We start from the raw sequence: 14,293 nt of genomic DNA, 5'->3' as shown, positions 1-14,293 counted from the left end.
GTTGCTGAATTTTAATATTGTGGTGTTTGCACAAATTTACAGTGGCAACTGAATTAGTACAGAGAGTTCTGAACTCATGAGTTTTGTGCAGAAATATGGAATCCAAGCAGAATACATCCAGAAATGTAAAGGATTTCAATCTTGGACTTAGTCTCCCCATTGTGTTTCACACTGATATTCACAGAACATTTGTATAGTAGTAGGAAAAGTAAGTGAGAAATTTGGATACATATCATAAACAAGACAAAAAGTATGTGGGGGGAGAAGATCATAAGAACAGGCTGGAATGGAGAAGTATAATAAAAACAATAATGAGTAGAAGTGTGTCTCTTTTTTGTGTGTGCAACATTATTTTCTTAGCTTCAGTTAGAAATTTCATCAAAAGCAAGACAATAAAGGGTGTACAGTTAACTAATCCAATATGAATTTAGCTACTTAAAAGCTGTATCAAATCGATTTTAACCTTTTGGTCTGTTTCTGTCCATTCTGGTGATATGTCCACTGAATCAGTATGGTTGGAAAAAATATTTGGCAAATTTAAAAATCTTTTGGCAGATTATGATTATACCCTATTGCCTGGGGGATGTGAATAATTTTATTTCTTGGTTTGTTGATTGTGGTTGTTGCTCATTTCAAATACATCATTGAAAAACATTGATGCATTCTCCTACTTTGTTACAAATATGTATTACCGATGCATATCTCCAGATATTGGTGAATATAGCTTGAATAAGTTATAACAGTTCTAGTTGGAACAATGAACATTGTTAAGAGACAATTTAAGTGAGCTAAAATGTAAACTTTTCGGCAGTGTGTGATGCAGGATTGCTCAAGACTTTTCCATCTAATATGCTTACCATGACAAATCCATTTGCACCAATTGATGATGGCTTTTAGGTAACTGTCAGAAAGGCATAATTGATGATATTCGAAGGTTTAAAAAAATACTTGAGTCAAATGTTATAAACGCATACAATTGTGGCAAAAATGATTGACTAGTACCTTTGCTGCTGTTGCCACAGTTGATTAGTTGGTTGATTCAGTGTGGTTTGATTTTGGGTTTTTTGGTGATTTTTTAACAATATATTAGGTGGAGGAATAACCCCGAAAGACCACCAACCTAAATTGGTTGATCTGTGACACAAACTCATGTTTAAGATGTTCAAGTGACGTAGAAGCAAGCACCTTAGTACAATTGGGCACATGGAGCCTCTGTTGATAGGATGTTTATCTCCAACAGCTGAAGCCATTTAGACATGATATCTCGGGGGTTTCAGTAGATCATTATGGCCTTTACACCATTTTCAGATGAAGAGAATATATATATATATGGCAGTGAGTTTTACTGCTGAAGAAAATCCAAGTCATTCTGAGACACCAAACACCAGTTATGTAGAACCACTGACCTTCCACAAGTAACTGACAAAATTCTCATTAGCACACTGGAGGCAAGTAATCACATGGCAAGCATCTTGTACCACTGCCATGGAAGCCCCTCAGTTCTGTATCACAAGACAAGCATCTTATACCACTCTGCCATGAAAGCCGATCAGGCCATTGCCATGTCTCATATGAAAGACTAGAAGTGGGAGATAGAACCTGTGACAATTGGATTGAAAGTGCAGAATGTTACAGCTAGGCCATCAGTGATGATGATGATGCTGTTGACAATACAGTTAACTGCAATGACATTGATTTTATGAGTGCTCTGGGAAAAATGGTTCCTTGACTTTCATCCATTTTTTTAAATCTATGATATAAAAATGTTTGACTTGCTATATTTTTTTTAATTTTATATTAGTCTTGCAACAAGGCGTAAAAATAAGACATCGGTAACTGAAAAAGACGTTCTTACAAGAAATGATATAGTGTAAAAGTAGACAAATGATGCAACATCACTTCCACAGGCAACATTGTTTATTTTCTTCTGACAAATCATATAAGTTTACCAAAACATTTATTGGAAAAAATAATAACAATGAATCATAGAATCTGACCACACATTTAAAGCAATACAAGATTTAACTATTATTCTAATCAAAAGCAGCATGCCTGAGAACAAAGAAAAATAGCAAGACATATTGATCACTTTAGGAAACATAGAGTTTAGTAAGGATACAAATTCATGATTTCTTTATTAGAATAGAAATATCTATTACAAAATCTGTATTAATGGATGTTAAGTTAGTAGGTATTAAGGGACTGATCAATGACATCTACAAATAATAAGCCACCATGAAAATCTGTGATTTCACAGTATCAGAGACATACTTGGCTGACAGACAAACAAACAAAAGGACAAATGACAGCTTATAATGAATGAATACAAATAAAAATATGCAGTAGATTATATGATGTCTATGAATTCAGTAGATTACCTCCAGCCAGTTGTCATTTAAATCACTTCTGTCCCCAACCCAATATTAAAATCACTTCTACCGCCCACTAACCCATAGCCAGAAATTATGTTAAAAAATGTACTTCTGTAGGGGGCAGTGTTTCTCGATTAAAACACATCTGACGGTGGATCATAATTTTTTTAAATTGCTTCTGTTGTGGGTTGGTTGAATTTGAAATTGCCTCCCCCCCCCGGGGTGTATATGTTTCACTGGAACAGCCCTAATGGTTACAGCTTTGATTTCTTCTGAATATCCACTGATGTCAAGTCCATAATATGGGGAGGCCATTTCATTTTCTAGGAGTGGGGGATAATGACTTGAAAATATATGTAATTCCCTGATTTGCAATGCAATATAACAAGGACAAAATGGCATTCATTTTCTTACTTGAAATAAATTTATCTTTCGATGAACTTGGAGCATTGGCGATGTCACCGTTCACATGTGCAAAGGATTGGTAATATTGTATTTCTAAAGAATTATAAATTCATTACATTCTTTGTGCTAGACATTTTTTACAAAAGCATTGTGAGAATAATTCTTTCAGATATAATTGATATACCTGTTGAATTACCAGTAGCTTCTAATACATCATAAACAATACGATGAAAACAAGGTTTTCTAAAACAAAATAAGCAGAGACAATCACATCTGTTGTTGGAAGTAATTATGATTGTGACCCACCAGAAACAGATCAAATCTTTGACATATAAAAGAGTAAGTTAGTAAGGTCTAGAAGGTTTTAAATGAAATTAGTGCTGCTCATACATCAAAAATATGGCCACTACAGCAGCCATCTTTTAGATATTTTGTATAAATACTCTTCCCGAATGGATGGACCTGCCAACAAGAAGTATTGACTTAAAGAGTTTGTGTTATGCCTACTTGGATCTAAATGATAATGCATTGGGACAAATCTTGAAAAAACTTTTTATCACTACTTCTGATGACATGAACATTGCATGAAAAGAAGATTTTTAGTTTGTCCTAAATAAAAGTTGTTTTGTTGCCATTTCTGAATAGATGGTCATAGTCACAGAAGGTTCTCCTGTCTGGCAGCTTGCAAAGGGTTTTGTTTTTAAAGAAAACTGTTTTCACAGGTATTCGTCACTAGTTTTCCTTTTCATGAAAACCTTGTTGAAATCATTGTTAATTCTCTTTTGTATGGTGTTAGAGAGTATACAGCTTGGCCTTACTAAATATAAGTACCATTTAAAAGACCATTACCTCTACTAACCGCTCCGGTGGCCTAGTGGTTAGGGTGTTCGCCTCGGAAGCGAGATGTCGTGGGTTCGATCCCCAGCCGAATCATACCAAAGACTTACAAAAATGGTACTTACAGCTCTCAGCATTAAGAGGTTTGTGTTACGACTTGTCTGCCTGGTATCAGGATAATGTGACAGGGTGGGATATCATGCTACATGTTTGCGGCTTGATGCCCCAGTGCTAGACATCATTATAAATTGCCACACTGCAGACCTCGTAGTGATGTGACCGAAAAATTGTTAAAGCTACGTTAAAAATCATAATCACACACAAACATACACACACACACACACACACACACACACACACACACACACACACACACACACATTACCTCTACTTAGTCGTCTTCAATTACTGGATTTCAAAGGTTAGTTGGGAAAAAGGAAAAATATCTTGCCAATAACTTTTAACTTTCTATACATTTTATAATTCATTCATTGCTATGGGTAAAGGAATTTAGTCACAGCACGTGAAAGTAGCATAGATGGATGCCAGCATTCTTTCCATGTTGCATAAATCTTGCCGGGCTGTGGGATTGTTTGAATCGCACTCAATTGGTACAAATTTCCACATTTGTAGAGCAGTGATGTGCAACTACTCTTGCAGAAACTTGAACGATGCCTATATACATTGTACTAGGCGTAACATACAGTTTTAGCTAACTGTTAGCCTGTAACATGCGAATTGCAACATAAGTGGCACAATGGGTAGGGATCTTGTAGTACTGTCTTTTTTTATGCAGGCAGCTATTGACGTATCTGGTTGCTAAAGCTTGTCATGAATGGTTGTTAAACTAAATTTATTTGGCAAATTGGGACCAGGAACAAGCATTCTGTTGTAGGTTTAGCCTTGCATTCATCGAGAAGTTTTACAAATGCATGTTTAAACTTCTGACTAACTACAAAACCCCAAATGACTGACTCACAGCATGGGTCAGCTTTAGATGATGATTTTGTTTGGCAAATACTGGCCAGTGATGGTGATGATGACAATGATTTTAAAGGTTTGAGGTAAATGTGATAATGGGAGCTGTGAAAATGTTAATGAAAATGCCGTGGAGTGATTTTGAATTTGACAATTAGTTAAATACAAGTCCAATATACATGCTAAATGGAGAAGAATTGCAAGCTGGTCAGTCTACTATTAATTTGTATTTTGAAAGTAATTGTAGAAAGGTAAATGTACCAAGCATTATTAAACATCAAGCAACGTAAATGTATACTGCAGCTTGTATGTATTTTCTGACACAATTCAGCCCTGGCAGATTTTTTGCTACAATAATCTATATAACTCTGAGTAATAAGATTAAGATACCTGCCACTGTTGTATAGCTTACTCTTTCCACAATATAATACATCTGTCTGTGCTAGATGCACAATCATCCTATTATATTAATTCTTAAAACGCGTGCATTGACCCAATCTGACTTGCTGTCATTGGGTCATGCCCAATAGTTTATCCTTTCTGGACATAAACCTTCAATTATGTTGATGTATCAGATATGTTTCATGATACTGAATGGAGATAATTCTTCGAACAATATAATATCATCCCCATTGTGCCATTTTTGTTTAGGGGTATGCATGCATATATATATATATATATATATATATATATATATATATATATATATATATATATATATATATATATATATATATATATATATATATATATATAGCACCCTTTCCAATATATAGTCTATTTAACTATGTTTAGTTATGTGATACCAACTGAAGGCAAAGATTTTTTTTTAAATCTTGACAATGAAACATTTTTAATGGTGGTAGCTTCCCCATTCTAACTATTCTAACAATGGTGTTTAAAGATTAATTTTATCAGGGTTCCCACGCTACCGGGAAATCGGGAAAAAGTCTTGAGAAATGATAAAAGAAATTCCCAACCGTGAAAAGTCCTGGAATTTCGCAAATATTGATGAAAGTCAGGAAAAACCCGGGAATTTTCCACCACCACTTAACGCACGAAACAATCAGTAACTGAGTCGTTACTAAACTGATCGTGAGTTAAATTTATCGAGTTCTAACCAGAATATTCGAAGGGTGCAGTATGTATGATTTGGGTGCTTGCAATAAACATAGGCTGAGTCAATCCAAATGCTCAGTGGATTAGATTCATTGATTAGACTTTTATTTTCAAAGTCAGCTCGATATCTGTATCTTTCCTTACGTGAAAGCTATGAAAACCAGTCTATTTTCACAAGAGGCAAACATTTTGGTGACAAAGTTTAGCTGCTTACCGGATGGCCTAGCAAACGTTAAACATTGCTGGATCGAGTGATACACGCATGAAATGGATATGAATATTAATTATTTTCTCAGAAATTGTGAGTATTAAAATAAGAGTTGATGAAATGTGACCTGGTACTCGAGATTTGCATTGCTAGTCGCATGAGCACACAAATCTAACAACCACATTTACAAATGAAAAATAAAAAAATATCAAATGAAAGTCATGTACTGTTTGTAATAAAAATACAAAAACGAAAGAACATAAATGTTCCATAGTTATATATTCCGAGAACAACTTCGGGAGTTTTGTTGTATCACGTGACTACCACGTTGACATGTGCTCTCTGCTTGATAAATCAGTCTGGCCAGATTACTGGTTTTTATAAACAGTATTTGACTTTCATTTAATATAACTGAATTTTTCTACAACAACATTTAAATGGAGTTTGTTGTTAATATCACGTGACTAATGGACTTCCGATGGCATCGTTTGAGATTTGTGAAGTGACTTGTAATGCAAATGGTGAGTACCGGGACAGGTTTCATCAATGCCGTAGTTTCGTCTAGTCTATCAGCAGAATAAAGACGATTATAATACTTGCCATTTCTGAGAAGAAAAAAATCCTTTTCCTATCGATTTCATGCAGGTATAAGTTGATATAACATAAGTTTAAATTTTATAGGCTCACAGGTAAGTGACTACCATATGTCGCTACCGCACTGTGGCAGCAAATTCCAAATGTTCGATATGCAATTACAACAACCGAACACCCCAACCTAAATGTCCAAATATGAAAAATGGGATGGGAATATTCGTAGGAAACCCGGATTAGAAAACGGACTGCTATTCGTTTTAAACCAAATTTGTAGTCCACATTGTTGACTCTCAGAGCTGAAATGAGAAATTTTCTTCCCTTGTATTATATATTAAAAAAACGATTTGAGCCCCTGTATCTATACAGGTTTGGGAACTGGTTTAACGAATTACAAGAAGACAAGATGATTTTACAGAATTTTCAGTCATTGTTTGAAGGTCTTTTGTCAAAATTTGAATAGCACTTTTAAAAATGCTTTTTAAATAATGGATTCTAACTAGATTGTCTTAAGGATATTAGGTTGTTTGAAAAATCTTGCTTTTGGATTTTATTGACACAGATAAAATCATTGTTAAACTCTCAGCGTTAATTGTTTTCTTTTATCATACTGTAATAGGAAATGTTTACTTTCTATAAGATGCATATATATATATATATATATATATATATATATATATATATATATATATATATATATATATATAAAGAGAGAGAGAGAGAGAGAGAGAGAGAGAGAGAATTTGTTTTATATAATTGACGGTTTGAAAGGAAACAAAACTAGTTTATGTTCATTATGTTATGTTGTGCCCACTTAGCAACATAATGCAGGTCAGAAAAATAAAGTTAGAATTTTTATGTTGTACATTGAAATGACTTTACATGCCAATTTATAGGAATTTAATCAAACTTGTTTTGTGTGATACATTTTGTGGTTTTGTACTTGATCATCCTTTCTGGCTTAGATGTTTTGGAGAGTCTTGAAAGAAAACCATCTTTAGATTTATAAAATGCATGTTTCATGACCTAAAATGTTCTTTAATTCCATTCATTAATGGTCATCTGTGAACCTTGAAAAAATTAATTTCATTCTAGAAAATCCCTGGAAATTTACCTTTAGGAAAGTGTGGGAACCATGTTTTATGTTTAAGGATAAACATGATACTGACCATCTTCTCAAATGAGATCTTTTTAAAATCTTTACCTGATATTGTTAGAACCTTTAGCAAATAAAAGGATATATCTGACGTCAAATAATTTTTTTATAAAAGCTTTTAAAGATATGAATATAGCAATACTTGTGTGATTTTCTGCATACTTGGCTTTATTCTGTCTTTTCTTTTTTCATTCAAATAAGGAGAAAAAAATCAGTTTTGATGTGTTGAATTAGAAAGATTATGCTGATTTATCCAAGTTTAGGTTCTAAACATGTTGTATAATAGATGTGATTAATAAGCTAATTATTAATCACATACTTTGTACTGGATGTGGTTAAAAAACTAATAACCAATCAGATACTTTATAAAGGATGTGATTAATAAACTAAGAACCAATCACATACTTTATTCTGGATGTGATTAATAAGCTAAGAACCAATCACGTACGTTATACTGGATGTGATTAATAACCTAAGAACCAGTTACATACTTTGTACAGGATGTGAATAATAAGCTAACATCCAAGCACATACTTGATACTGGATGCGATTTATACTAGACACACACTGCATACAAGAGCAGATTAATTAACGTTCAACCAGTCAGACACTATATTCTGGGGGTGTTTACTAAACTAATAACCAGTCTCATACTGTATACTAGATGTGATTAATTAACTAGTAGTTGCAATACAATGATTTCTTAAAGTAGTTTGTGTCAGCCAAAGCATTACTGCACCATGAAGATGCTGTTTTAACATTCCTTATTACATGATTAAAATAGACCTGAAAGCAATTAGCATTTATTGATATTCATATAAAATATAATAATCGTGGATATGTGGTTAGAAAAGGAAAATAAATATATTAAATCCACAGGAAAATCAAATTTTCTGCATCATGCAATCCATGCATGTTGTCATCCTGAATAGAACAGTGTTAGCAACATTCAGTAAAGATTCATGTATCATGGCTTCATGTAGAACATTATAAGTAAATTATGTAGAAATTCATGTATCATGATTTCATATAGAATATATTGTTAGTAAAATTCAATAGAAATCCATGTGTCTTGATTTCATGTAAAATATAGTGTTAAGAAATTCAATAGAAATTCATGTGTTGTGATTTCATGTAATATGCAGTGTTGGTAAAATCAATAGAAATTAATGTGCTGTGATTTCATGTACAATATATTGTTAATAAATTCAATAAAATTATGTGATGGGATTTCATATAGAATATATTGCTAATAAATTCAGTAGAAATTCATGTGTTGTGATTTCAAGTAAAATATAGTGTAATTTCAATAGAAATTCCTGTGCTGTGATTTCGTGTAAATAATATAATCTTAGTAAATTCAGCAGAAATCCAGTATACTTTTGTTAATATTCAGCAGAAATCCATTATACTTTGTTAATATTCAGCAGAACTCCAGTATACTTTATTCATATAATCTTAGTAAATTCAGTAAAAATCCAGTATTCTTTAATAATATAATCTTAGTAAATTCAGTAGAAATCCGCTGTACTTTGTTAATTATAATCATACTAAACTCAGTAGAAAACTCCTCTCTTGTTTGTTGATAGTATTCTACATAACCTGAGGAATTTCTGTTTGCCATTACATTGTGTATGTATGTACTAAGTCCTTGTACAACTATTGTCATCTTTCAGCTTCTGCTGTTCCCATGCCCCCTCCTCCAGCTGGTGATACAGACAGATTCATGTGTCTGACATACCTGTTGGTTGATGTTGGATCCAGGATTTTGAGACAATTGTTAAGTCATCACACAGTTACTCCGACCTTCACTTTGGATCAGTATCTTGCCAAAACAAAAGGAGTACCATCAACAGTCTTCTTAAACGAAAAGTGTTACACCAGTCTCAGACGGATATCCTGTTCCCGCCACATAGAGGCAATACAAACATAGACGACTATGATGTCACACTTCTTTCCACTCTCTTTAACAATATTGTATCTTTCCTTCCTCAGCATGAAAAGGACATGATAAAGCGTTTGCGAGAAGACAGGAACAACTTGTATGGACATGCTAAATCATGCATGATGACTGCCATGGAGTATCAGACCTGCTGGAATAGCATCAGCTTAACATTGACAACCCTCAGTCAGCAGTGTGGAGACCCCAGTTTTCAGAATGAGATATCATAGGAAATTCAGCACATTCAAGTTTCAGCAATCCCTACCGGATCCTATCCTGATATCCTTAAGACCTGGTTTAGCACAATAGAAACAGTTAAGGGATCAGTAGAAACTGCTGAAGGTGAAATACGGGCTTTGAAATCTAGGGTAGAAGCTCTAGAGTTGAAGAAAAAAAAAACAGCTGAGGAGAGTGAGGGTAAATAATGGGAAAAAATGTATCAGTGTATGAAAGCAATATATACGAGATAAAAACTTTGACAAAAAGATTCTACTGATTTAAATGGTCTTAAAGAACTATTTGCAGACAAAAAGTATTGAGATTTGAGGGAAATTCAGTGACATACAGTTACAGACACCAGATCTGTAGCATGATGCAGAAATCATTCCACTTGTTTGTAAACATCACCATTTTGGATTCAGTTCTACATATTGTGGAATGACTGTGAGCTTCAGACAGAAGAATCAGCAATTTCTATTCACTCCTACCTCAAGAAAATAAACAGATTTTTGGTTCAAGGATCTCTCTCCAAACCCTGACTCAGGACATATTCCAATTTACTTGAGATACTGGTTAAAGTCCTGGACTGTGTGATTAAAGTCCTGGACTATGTGATTAAAGTCCTGGACTAAGTGATTAAAGTCCTGGACTATGTGAACCTCTCTTATGGAGGAAATGTGTGGGACATACAACATGAACAGTTTATATTTTGCTTCAGGTTAAACCAGTATATTTCTTTGACTACTGTTTGAACCTGAAGTTTATTTGTTGATACTGATTGAAATGGTTTAGATTGTGTGTTTTCTGCCAGCAGAACAAGTGACTCATGAGCATGAAAACTTAGGGTATGACTTTCGAAACCAACGACCAGTTAGTAAACTGCAGTAGAAATCCTGATGTTTTGATAAAAAAATTTGGAGAACAATTTAAGTTGATAACTATTGATTTATCAGTTTGTGTACATAACACAGTACATGCTTATTCATTGACTGATTTATTGTAAATATAACATTTTCAACTTGTGTGAAAACAGTTATGTGCATTTTGCATTTTCAGCAATAATGTTTATTTGCCTTGCTTTTATTGTGTTTCGTATTTAATTTAATTCGAAAATAATAATCTAGTAAAGATGTTTTGTTTGAATTATTACTTGTGTAGCCATCTTGAATATCTTGCATCACCGCTCTCTCCTGATTGGATTGTCATGTCATCATAAAGTTTTCACGAAATGACGTTATGGTTTCTAGCTGGTCTTGACTGAGAATGGGATTGATTTGACATTCCTTGTGGCCTAAATGAATATGGTGCCAATCGGACGTTGATATCATAGGGCAACCATCCTATTAATTATGTCATTATAAAGTCATATTGAAAAATGTACTTGTGTGTCAGACTGGGATCATGCTGTCATATTTTATTAAAGTGTAGACATAGTATGTTTATTCAACAGTCTTATTTTGATATGAAATTGCCTGGTTTGGTAGATTTGTACATGTTGAATACAGTAAAGGATGAAAAGTGTCCTGGCTATTAATAATCCCATGTAATTGTTTTTATTGTAAATAGATTGATGTATACACTTGATTATCATGCAGTTCCATTTAGTCATTCTTGAAATAAAACTATTCATGTTTCTCCAGGATTTTTTTCATGTATGTATACGTAACGTATCTGGTGGTACTTGTACTAAATCACGCTAGTGCTATTGGTTTATGTACTTCATAGTTTAGTTGTGTGTATTTTAATTGTCTCTGGTAATGTTGGTGTTGCTGAATGGCTCAGGGGGCAATGCTCAACTTGTGTAAATATCGAAGTAAGGTTCTAGGTCCTTTGTATGGAGGTAAGGTTATAGGTTTTGTATGGAAATAAGATTCCAGGTCATATGTATGGAAGTAAGGTTATAGGTTTTGTATGGAAATAAGGTTCGAAGTCATTTGTATGGCAGTAAGGATATAGGTCCTTGCATCCAGGTAAGGTTCTATGTCATTTGTATGGAAGTAAGGTTATAGGTCCTTGCATCGAGGTAAGGTTCTAGGTCATTTGTATGGAAGTAAGGATATAGGTCCTTGCATCGAGGTAAGGTTCGATGTCATTTCTATGGAAGTAAGGTTATAGGTCCTTGCATCGAGGTAAGGTTCTAGGTCATTTCTATGGAAATAAGGTTCTAGTCTTTATATGGAACTAAAGTTCTAGGTCATTTGTATCGAAGTAAGGTTATTGGTCCTTGCAAAGAGGTAAGGTTCTAGGTTATTTGTATGGAATAAAAGTTATAGCTTTTGTAAGTAAGGTTGCTATAGCTATTATATGGCGGTAAGGTTTGTATGGCGGTAAGTTTCTAGTACTTTGCATGAAGTAAGGTTCTAGTACTTTGCAAGGAAGTAAGATTCTAAGTTTGATCTTTTTGGCAAACTATTTCCATACCTATCAAAGCATTGATGTACGTTAACATAATATTATAATTCATGTTTATTATTTGTTCAAACTAGTGTGTGTAATGAACTGGGCAACATGGAGATGCTTCTCAATATTTTATTTTGAATTCACTGCAACAGACAGTGCAGTATTTAGTGCATGTGTACACAAGCAGTAGTCCATATTTGCTTAAACAAAAGTGTGATCAAGAAGTCAGAATTGAGTATAATGCACATGCAAGGCTTTATAATAGAGTAGACTCAAATGAATCAGTGTGTATAGATACATCATAAATAAATCCGTGTCCATGATTTTTCTTTGTGTCTTAAATAAATCCAACCCCAAACATTTAATATGGCCTTATACCATAGAACTTGTGTTGGAAATCAAACTTTGAAGTTGATGGATATTCAGGGGCCGTAACTCTTCTAAATGAAGATGTGACAGCCAGGAAATCCAACTCAGTCAAGGTCTCAAACAAATAACGGTGTATAATAATATATTCAAATATAATTGTATTGAATCAAGTTATGGTGCAGGGTGCACATTTAGAAAGATAGGCAATCAAGGGAGATAACTCTTCTAACGGATAAAATTGAAGCTTTGATATTAAACCCAATTTGCTGTAGCATTTACTTTCTCAAAAAGACCTTGTAATGCATCGATGGAGATCTGAACGAAACTGGTGTCTATCTTGTATCCAATATGTCCATCATATTGTTATCACTATTCCTCCTGCATGGATGGTCGTGTCAAATGGAGTTTTCATTAAAGATATTGTATCGTGTCTTGATTCTAATGAAAGGGGTACCGGGCTGCTGTTAATATGACCACTAGTATAGCCATCTTGAGTATCTTGCATCACCGCTCTCTCCTGATTGAATGGTTATATCATCATGGAGTTTTCACTAAATGACGTTATGATGTCTAGCTGGTCTTGACTGAAAATGGGATTGATTTGACATTTCCTTGTGGCTTAAATGAATATGGTGCCAATCGGACGTTACTACCATAGGTCAGTCATCTTAATAATCCTGTTATTATAAAGTCATATTGAAATGTATCCTTGTGTGTCAGACTGATATCATGCTGCCATATTTTATTAAAGTGCAGACATAATCCGTTTATGTAACAGTCGTATTTTGACATGAAATTGGCCGGTTTGGTAGTTTTCTAAATGTTGAATACAGTAAAGGATGAAAAGTCTCCTAGCTATTAATAATCTAATGTAATTGTTTTATTTTCATGGATTGATGTATACACTTGATTATCATGCAGTTCCATTTAGTCATTCTTGAAATAAAACTATTCATGTTTCTCCAGGATTTTTTTCATGTATGTATACGTAACGTATCTGGTGGTACTTGTACTAAATCACGCTAGTGCTATTGGTTTATGTACTTCATAGTTTAGTTGTGTATATTTTAATTGTCTCTCGTAATGTTGGTGTTGCTGAATGGCTCAGGGGACAATGTTCAACTTGTGTTAATTTGAAGTAAGGTTCTAGGTCATTTGAATGGAAGTAAGGTTCTATGTCATTTGTATGGAAGTAAGGTTATAGGTCCTTGCATCGAGGTAATGTTCCAGGTCAATTTTATGGAAGTAAAGTTATAGCTTTTTTAAGTAAGGTTGTTACAGCTGTTATACGGCGGTAAGGTTCACGCACTTTGTATGGAAGTAAGATTCTAGGTTTAATCTTTTTGGCAAACTAGTTCCATACCCATCAAAGCATTGATGTATGTTAACATAATATTATATTCATGTTTATTATTTGCTCAAACTAGTGTGTGTAATGAACTGGGCAACATGGAGATGCTTTTCAATATTTCATTTTGAATTCACTGCAACAGACAGTGCAGTATTTAGTGCATGTGTACACAAGCATTAGTCGATATTTGTTTAAACAAAAGAGTGATCAAGAAATCAGAAATGAGTATAATGCACATGCAAGTCTTTAGAATAGAGTAGAACCAAATGAATCACTATGAATAGAGACATCAGAAATAAATCCATTTCCAAGATTTTTTTTTTTGTCTCTTAAATAAATCCAACTC

The 14,293-nt window shown here is 33.8% G+C and overlaps 1 protein-coding gene and 1 non-coding gene across 3 annotated transcripts in view; both read left to right on the top strand.

The window, feature by feature from the left end:
- Window positions 1-12,550, top strand: part of LOC149789947 (uncharacterized) — a 101,649-nt gene extending 89,099 nt beyond the window's left edge. For both annotated transcript variants that reach the window (XM_089973382.1, XM_089973381.1), the window contains exon 8: window positions 9,343-12,550. The gene's annotated coding sequence lies outside the window, so the exon portion shown is untranslated. The remainder of the gene's footprint in view (window positions 1-9,342) is intronic.
- Window positions 3,638-3,710, top strand: Trnap-cgg (transfer RNA proline (anticodon CGG)). Its single transcript has one exon. It is a non-coding gene; the product is annotated as a tRNA-Pro (tRNA).
- Window positions 12,551-14,293: the final 1,743 nt, after the last annotated feature.

This window comes from Sinohyriopsis cumingii, chromosome 10 (assembly GCF_028554795.1).
Source record: "Sinohyriopsis cumingii isolate HCF-2022 chromosome 10, ASM2855479v2, whole genome shotgun sequence".
Classification (NCBI taxonomy): Eukaryota; Metazoa; Mollusca; class Bivalvia; order Unionida; family Unionidae; genus Sinohyriopsis; species Sinohyriopsis cumingii.
This window is presented reverse-complemented; position numbering and strand designations above follow the sequence as displayed.